Raw genomic sequence first — 8,427 nt, 5'->3', positions numbered from 1 at the left:
TGAGGGAGAGGGACTTAATCGGGGGAGGGGGAGGGAAATGGGAGGCGGTGGCGGGGAGGAGGCAGAAATCCTCAATAAATAAATAAATTAAAAAAATTATTCTTTCTATAAGTTGTCTTGGTTGTGGTATCTTATCACAGAAATAGGACAGTACCTATGACAATGATTGATTGATTTAAGAAAGCCCAGCTCACTGTGGATGGTGCTTCCCCTGGGATGGCACTCCTGAGTGTGTTATGGGATCCTTGGGCATAATAAACAGTAAAGAAGCTGTGGAGACAATGTGGAGTTTCCTCAAAACTGTTACACACAGAATGACCATTTGATACAGGGATCCCTTGACAATTGAAAGCTGAGTCAGAAAGTACTATTTTCTTTCTTTTGTCATTATCTTTTTCTTTTTTGTTTGTTTGTTTGGAGAAAGGATTTCACTGTAGCTTTGGAGCTTGTCCTAGAACTAGCTCTTATAGACCAGGCTGGCCTCCAACTCAGAGATCCACCGCCTCTGCCTCCTGAGTGCTGGGATTAAAGGTTGCACCACCACCTTTAATCAGGAAGTGATATTAATATCTCCATATCCATGTTCCAAACATGAATCGTAACCACCAAATAGTAGATGCAACTCAGTTTTCCATCAGTGGATTGCATTAGTCCCTTGCGTGTTGCTATAACAAAATATCTCTGGTCTGAATAACTTGTAAATAGAATAAATGTATTTGGCTGGAGGATCCAAGAAGCATGGTTCCAGCATCTCCTTGAGTCCCCCTCAGTACGTGACTATATGAAGAAAAACATAAAAGGAATCGGTAGCATATAAATGGACCAAGCACATGGGGTGACTTGCTTTCTCACAGCTGCTTTCTCCCATGTGACTTCTCAAAAGAATAAGAATATGACCTTAGAGAAAAGCACTACTCCCCTTTAAGATGTAAACACCTCTGAATGGGTCAATCACTTCTCAGCATCACCACACTAGGGACAAAACTCCCAGCACTGATCCTTTGGGAGCAAACCCAAGCCATGGCAAAGGATGAATGGGTAAGTATACATTTATGCATAGAAAACAGATGCATAAAATAGAATACTACTCAGGGGGATAGGAATTCTGGTTCATCCTACAACGTGAATGGACTTCCGAGGACATTGTGGTGAGACACTAGAAGACAATCCCATTTATATGAGATATTTAAGAGTAACCAAGTTCACAGTAGTCAAAAGTTAAATAGAGGTTTCCAGGATGTAGTAGGATAAAACCCCTGCCTTGGGACTTGACTAAGAAGCTTTCCCTCCCTCCCTCCCTCCCTCCCTTCCTATTTCCTTCCTTCCCTTTTATTTCTTTTGAGACAAAGTTTCTGTGTAGCTCTGGCTAGCCTGGCCAAAGTGGCCTTGAACTCACAGAAATCCACCCACCTTTGTCTCTGAGGACTGGCGTTAAAAGCAGGTGTAAGGAAACACCCTTCTTCGCCAAAACTCTGTTCCTTATCTGTAGTAATTTGAAAAGAAAACTCCACAAGTGACTGATGCCTTTGAAGAACTGAAAGTGATGAGTCACCAGGACACCAGGGCGTTGCTTGAATGTGGCTTATGAAGCACATAACGAGATGAAGTCAACTTTTTAAAATAAAACCCGAGCGATATTTATAGTGCGCCTCTCCTGTGCACAGCTCCAAGTACCCCAAGATTTATGTGAGGTAGGGATGAGGAAAGCATCCTCATATGATAGATATGGAAAGCATGTTCTAAAAAAAAAAAATCCAAATGACAGCTCTCTGTAGGGTTGTCAACTTGAGGCTTATCAAGCAACATCCCGCAGGAGTCATCTTACTTAATTCTTTGTCAACAACTTGGTTAAGTGGATTTTATAAATGATTCAAATATGTCTGAGTGGTTGGAATGAGAAGTGGAAATGTTTTTTAAAAACAGCCTTGACACTTCTCCCTGCTGGCATCACCCGGGCAAAGATAATGAATACTCCGGCAGTGCTGGGCCTCTTCTTCACTCTGTGTGTGTGTGTGTGTGTGTGTGTGTGTGTGTGTGTGTGTGTGTGTTGTATGTGTCTGTGTGTGTGATGTGTGTCTGTGTGTGTGCCTGTGTGTCTCTGTGTGTGTCTGTGTGTGTGTCATGTGTGTCTGTGTGTGTGTCGTGTGTGTCTGTGTGTGTGATGTGTGTCTGTGTGTGTGTCTGTGTGTGTGTGTGTTGTATGTGTCTGTGTGTGTGATGTGTGTCTGTGTGTGTGCCTGTGTGTGTCTCTGTGTGTGTCTGTGTGTGTTGTGTGTGTCTGTGTGTGTTGTGTGTATCTGTGTGTGTGTGTGTCGTGTGTGTCTGTGTGTGTGCCTGTGTGTGTCTCTGTGTGTGTCTGTGTATGTGTCTGTGTGTGTGTCGTGTGTGTCTGTGTGTGTCTGTGTGTGTGTGTCTGTGTGTCGTGTGCGTCTATGTGTGCATGTGCATGCACGTCTCTGTGTATGTGTGGGTGTGTGTATGTGCATGAGGTGGAATACAAATCTATTGAGCTTGGTTGCTATCAAAGAAGTTGCTATTCATCCAAAGATGTTAGAATTTTAAACTCAAGGGAAAGATAAGGAAAAAAGAAGAAAAGGAAACATATGCCAGAGTCCATCAGTACTGGAAAAAATGAATAAATTTTGCTACGACATACAAGGAAATGTTGTACAGCAGTAAAGGATCATACTACTAACTATGTACTTATAAACCTATAGTACACGCAACTCAGTGTGTAAATACACATATATAGTTAAAACTTTCCATCTGGGTTGACAATGTTCCTTCCAAAGTCATAGACCATCTAACAAAAACCTCATCAGTGCTGGGCAGTGGTCGTACGCACCATTAATCCCAGCAATCAGGAGGCAGGGGCAGGTGGATCTCTTAAGTTTGAGGCCAGCCTGGTTTACAGAGTGAGTTCCAGGGCTACACAGAGAAACCCTTTCTCAAAAACTAAAAACAAAAATAAATAATAAGCAACAGTCATGAGAAGCCATCTTTTGAATTGTTGGTCAGGGTTGTCCAAGAGATTCTCAAAACATATACTATTGCTCTGCTTTTGGTTACGCCCTAGAGGTAGACATAAAGCTCTTTTGTTGAAGAAGACACCATGCACTTCAGACACAAGGCCAAGAGCTGAAAGTGACCTGAAAGCCCCCTGAGGAATAGCTTTCATAACACCAAAAGGTGCTAGGCAAGTTCCCAAGGGAGGGAAACAAACTTACAATTCTACCCAACTACGATGCCTATGAGCCACAAAAACAACCTGTGTGGCACCATAACCCTAAGGGTGGGGTAGCTATATACATGTCTTGGTGGTAACCAGCAGCCTGATTGGTTGGTTAATTGGACTTAACACCCTCTACTGGTACAGGGAACCTAGTCAACTACCCAGTCCTAGTGAATCATGGATCTTGGAGAAGAACCTACAATTGTTACTTTACTGTTGTGGGATAATCTTTTTCTACACTGAAGATGTGTCTCTGCCAAGGCACCTTCTGATTGGTTTAATAAAGAGTTGAACAGCCAATAGCTAGGCAGGAGAGGATAGGTGGGACTTCTGGGAAGAGAGAGGAACCTTGGGAAGAGGAAAGGCGGGATTTGCCAGCCAGACACATAGAAAATGGGAGGCACGGTACTGAGCAGAGCTAATGAACCACAGAGCAGGATGTAGATTAATATAAACCGATTAATTTCAGTTATAAGAGCTAGGTGGGAACAAGCCCAAGCTAAGGCCATATATTCATAATTAATAAGAAGTCTCTGTCATTATTTGGGAGCTGACAATCCAAAGAAAGTCTGACTTCACTTTACTAAACCAGAGTAACCCCTAAGTACATACAGATTGTATAAGTCCTCACCCTCATCAAGGAAACTTCTCTTTGCAAATGACAGACACTATTATACAAAACCACAACCAATCAAAATGCAGAGTTGTAGAGATTAGTCCCCGAGGATACATCTACAAAACACTCCCATGCCTTAGGCTCAGGGGACATTGTGGAAGAGGAGGCAGAAAGAGAGTAAGAGCCAGAGGAACAAGGAGTTTGCTGTGAGATTGCGTCTCCTAGGAATGTCAGATGCTACATTCATTTAAAAAAAAAAATCACCAGCCGGGCAGTGGTGGCACACGCCTTTAATCCCAGCACTCGGGAGGCAGAGGCAAGCGGATCTCTGTGAGTTCGAGACCAGCCTGGTCTACAGAGCTAGTGAAACCCTGTCTCGAAAAGCCAAAAAAAAAAAAAAAAAAAATCACCAACATGACTTCCTAAACAAGAGCCACTCATCCACATACCACTTCTCACCTTTGTCCGCTGCATCCTACGACTGTAACATTCCCCGGTGGATACCCTACTGTCCTAACATCTCCACCGTCTGTATTCCTCATCTCTCCAACATCAGGCAGTGACCTCTCAGGCCCTCCTTGCAGGGTATATGACCCTCACAATGCTTGCCCTACTCAGTGACTTTCTGGAACCTGGGTGGAAGCTCCTGCATCTTTCGTACTTTCAATTGTGGGCCACGAAGAGAGATGACGCTGCCAAGTTCTGCTGTCAGCTCAAGATGTAGTGGGCCCCTCTTAGGTCACAGCTGTCGTGGCCACTGTACACTTTGGTGGCTGAATCTGAGAAAACGCTTTCCCGGATAGCTGACCTTGAGCAGAAAAATCCCTTCTGTAGCATTTTCTCTTCTGGTCCTCTCACTTCAACTGGATTGGCATTTTCAAAAGTTGCTGCCTCCAATGGGTGAGGTCTCACCCTCAGGGCGGATTTCTCTTGTCCGAGTGGAGAGCTTCTTATTTGGTTACTATCTTTATCAATTATAGCTATTTCCATATACACATTGTCTGCATGCTATAACTCACTCGTGAATTATTTGAAAAATTTCACACTTTTCATGTCTTTCATTAAGACAGAGAGCTCCCATAAGAGTAGTGATGAGGGACTAAGAAACAGCCTAAATGCTATTCTGTTTTGAAATTTCACACACACACACACACACACACACACACACACACACACACACACGGGGGGGGGAGACGGAGACAGAAAGACAGAGACAGAGAAAGAGAGAGAGAGTTGGTCTACCACTTTTTAAACTCAACCACCATCAAAGTCTCAGGACATGGGTAGAATATAATCAGATTCCTAGCCAGAATGAACTCTAGCCAAGTTCCTAATAACTATCCTTAATCCTTTCTGAATTCCCACCTGCTGGGCCTCTGCTCCAAGTCCTTCCTTCATTTTTGTCTTCTATGCACTCATCGGCATCAACATGGCCGATTGGTCTCTGTTTATAGTGTTCTGGGGTTCTCTAGCCTGTAGCTCCTAATTCTCCCACATTCCTCTCACGAAGCAGTTCCAAAGGGGCGAGACCCTCGTGGTCAATCATCGCATCAATGGCTCGTTCCTTTGGACCGATTCTCTATATCAGTTACTGTTCTTGTTACTACAACAAAACACTTGACAAACGCAGCTAAAGAAGGAGGGGCTTCTTTTGGTTCAGGGTTTTGGAAATATGTTGTTTTATGTGTATTGATATGTTACCTGCATGTTCTGTCTGTGCATCACATACATGCTTGGTGCCCTTGGCCAGAAGAGGGCATCACGCTCCCCGAGAAGGAGTCACAGATGATTGCAAGCCACCTTGTAGGCGCTGAAAACCAAATCTGGAGCTTCTGAAGGAGCAGCCAGTGCTCTTAACCAGGGAGCCATCTCTCCAGCCTCCTTGGCTCACAGTGTAAGAGAGGATGCAGCTTCTATAGCAGAAAGAGCACGGGGACAGGAGCAGGAGGCGGCTCACCACATTGCTGTCCACAGTGAGGAAGTGCAGAGTGGGAAGGAAGCTGAGCCATGCTCTAAAACCGCAATGCCCTCCTTCCTGCAGAGAACCTCTTCCTCCAGCGAGGCTCTGGCTCCTCCAGCTTCTGCATCAAATGGCACTGCTGCGGGGGGGGGGGGGGGGATCAAATGTCCAAAGGATGAGACTATTGGGGACATTTCACACTTAGGTCATGACAGTGATGTGCAGAGAAGGGAGCCCCCAGCGGAGTGCAAATTGAAATGTCATACACAGGGAGGCACCGTCTGAGTGATGCACCTCACCCCAGTGGCATAAGGCTAGGCTTCATTGCCAAGAAGACTAGGAGGTGACCAGAGAACGGATTTCCAGGCAGAACAGAGCAGCATGTGATGTGGGAGTGTCATATATCAATCTGTTGATTTCATTGGTTAAGGAATAAAGAAACTGCCTAGGCCCCTTGATAGGCCAACCCTTAGGTGGGGGGAGTAAACAGAACAGAAGGCTGGGAGAAAGAAGCTGAGTCAGGGAGTCGCCATGGTTCTCCCCACTCCAGACAGACGCAGGTTAAGATCATTCCTGGTAAGCCAGTTTGTGTGCTACAAAGATTAATAGAAATGGGTTAGATTAATATGTAAGAGCTAGCCAATAAGAGGCTGGAACTAATGGGTCAGGCAGTGATTAAAAGAATACAGTTTCCGTGTAATTATTTCGGGGCATAAGCTAAGCTAGCCATGTGGGCGGCCGGCTGCGGGGGACGCAGCCCCGCGCTTCTTATTTCAACAAGCATGTGTCCACACACCGGTTTTGAAAGTCACTGAGACCTCAGAGAACGGAATGTTTACTCTGGGTGAAGTCCCAGTAGCACCAAGGAGAATTAACAGATGAAACCAGAGAAGCCGTCCGAGGTTGGACTGTGGCATGTCAGTATACCATCTACTGAGTGTTGACTTTCTATATTAAGAGGGCCGTGAAACATTATATGGCTAGTCTTTAAAGATGTTGAAAGACATTAGTTCCCTCCCATAGTGAACCTGGGTCACTTGTTTGGAACCTGTTGGTTGTATGGATGGAATTCTCAAAAATTTAAAAACCATTTTAAAGTAGACTAAGTATATACATTGCTCTCTAAAGATTTAGTGTTAAAATGAGGAAAAGGGAAAGTGGGGTTTTTCCTTTTTTTTTTTTTTTTGCTTAGTTTTTTTGTTTTGTTTTGTTTCTGTTTGTTTGGCTAGTTGGGCTTTTAGCATGAATGCAAGCTAAGGGGAAGTAGGAAGCAGGAACTTACAGATCGTTTTGTTGGCTTGACGTCCCTGAACTAACCAGGGGAGGAAGAATAGAGCAGCCTCAGAGTGAGCTAATGAATAGGCTTCTGCTCCTCCAAGTGCAGCCCAAAGACTAGGAGATCTGGCATTATCTAGAAGTTTGTTTGAAACGCATAAGCTGAGAGGCCAGGCAGGTACTCAGAACCCCAGGTTAGCCTCACAGACCACCCAAGACTTCCTCAGAGCCTGCCCAGCTTACCCTAGAGCTCCCCTCCCCTAGTCACCACATCCCAGGCCACAATTCTGGTGGAAGCCCCCTGCTTTACCAAAGGATACTCCGGTTCCCACAACCCCAGAGGTCTCTCAGGTCACCAGAACTCCAGCAGAGGCACTGGAGTGGACCAGAGGACTTGCTGGCCACCAGTCAGGCCAGAAGACCAGAGAGGAGACAGAAACCAATAGAAAAAAACACCCATCTGTCACAGATAAACTCAAAAATTGGCACCTGAACCTATAATTATCCCAAACACAGATGCCTAGAGGCCAGTGTAAGAACATTCAACAGCAGCCAGGGCAATATGTCACCACCAGAGAGCCCAGCCATCCTATTTCAGCAAGCCCTAAATATTCCAATACAGCTGAAGCACATGAAAACGACCTTAAAACCAACTTTATGAAGATGTTAGAGGTACTTAAAGAAGAAATTAATAAATTCCGTCAAGAAAGCCAAGAACACAAACAGGTAAATAAATGAATAAAGGAAATGAATAAAACTGTTCAATACTTAAAATGGAAATAGAAGCAATAAAGAAAATACAAACAGGCAATCCAGTAGATGGAAAATCTAGGTAATAGTGAAAGACCTGGATAAATCCAGACCCCCCCTAGCAGGAAAAAATAGAGCCAAAAATCTAAGCAGGGAGACAAGAATCAGAAATCTAGGATTAGCTGTTATTCTTTTTTAAAAAATGCTGCAAGATCCCCGTGGCAGTAGGCAGCAGAAATGCTGTAGGTCCCAAATGGTGGTGGCGGGCCATGTGGTGGCAGGCAGTAGGCCCTGGGAGCAGCCAGTACCAGGCAGAGATGGCTGCCAGTCCCAAAGCGGTGGCCTGAGCGGTGGTGGCAGGCCATGTGGCAGCAGGCAGTGGGCCCCAGGCAGAGATGGCTGCTGGTCCCTGAGCAACGGCTGGTTCCAGGCAGGGAGACACATGGCGGGCAGAAGACAGAAACATGGATAGACACGACATGCAGGGTGAGGTTAAATGTTTATTCAGGGGGTTATGGAGGAGGAAGGGTGAAGGGGGGGACAGAGAGAGAGAGAGAGAGAGAGAGAGAGAGAGAGAGAGAGGAGAGAAAGAGA

Source organism: Microtus ochrogaster, unplaced genomic scaffold, assembly GCF_000317375.1.
Source record: "Microtus ochrogaster isolate Prairie Vole_2 unplaced genomic scaffold, MicOch1.0 UNK4, whole genome shotgun sequence".
In the NCBI taxonomy this organism is placed as follows: domain Eukaryota; kingdom Metazoa; phylum Chordata; class Mammalia; order Rodentia; family Cricetidae; genus Microtus; species Microtus ochrogaster.
This window is presented reverse-complemented; position numbering follows the sequence as displayed.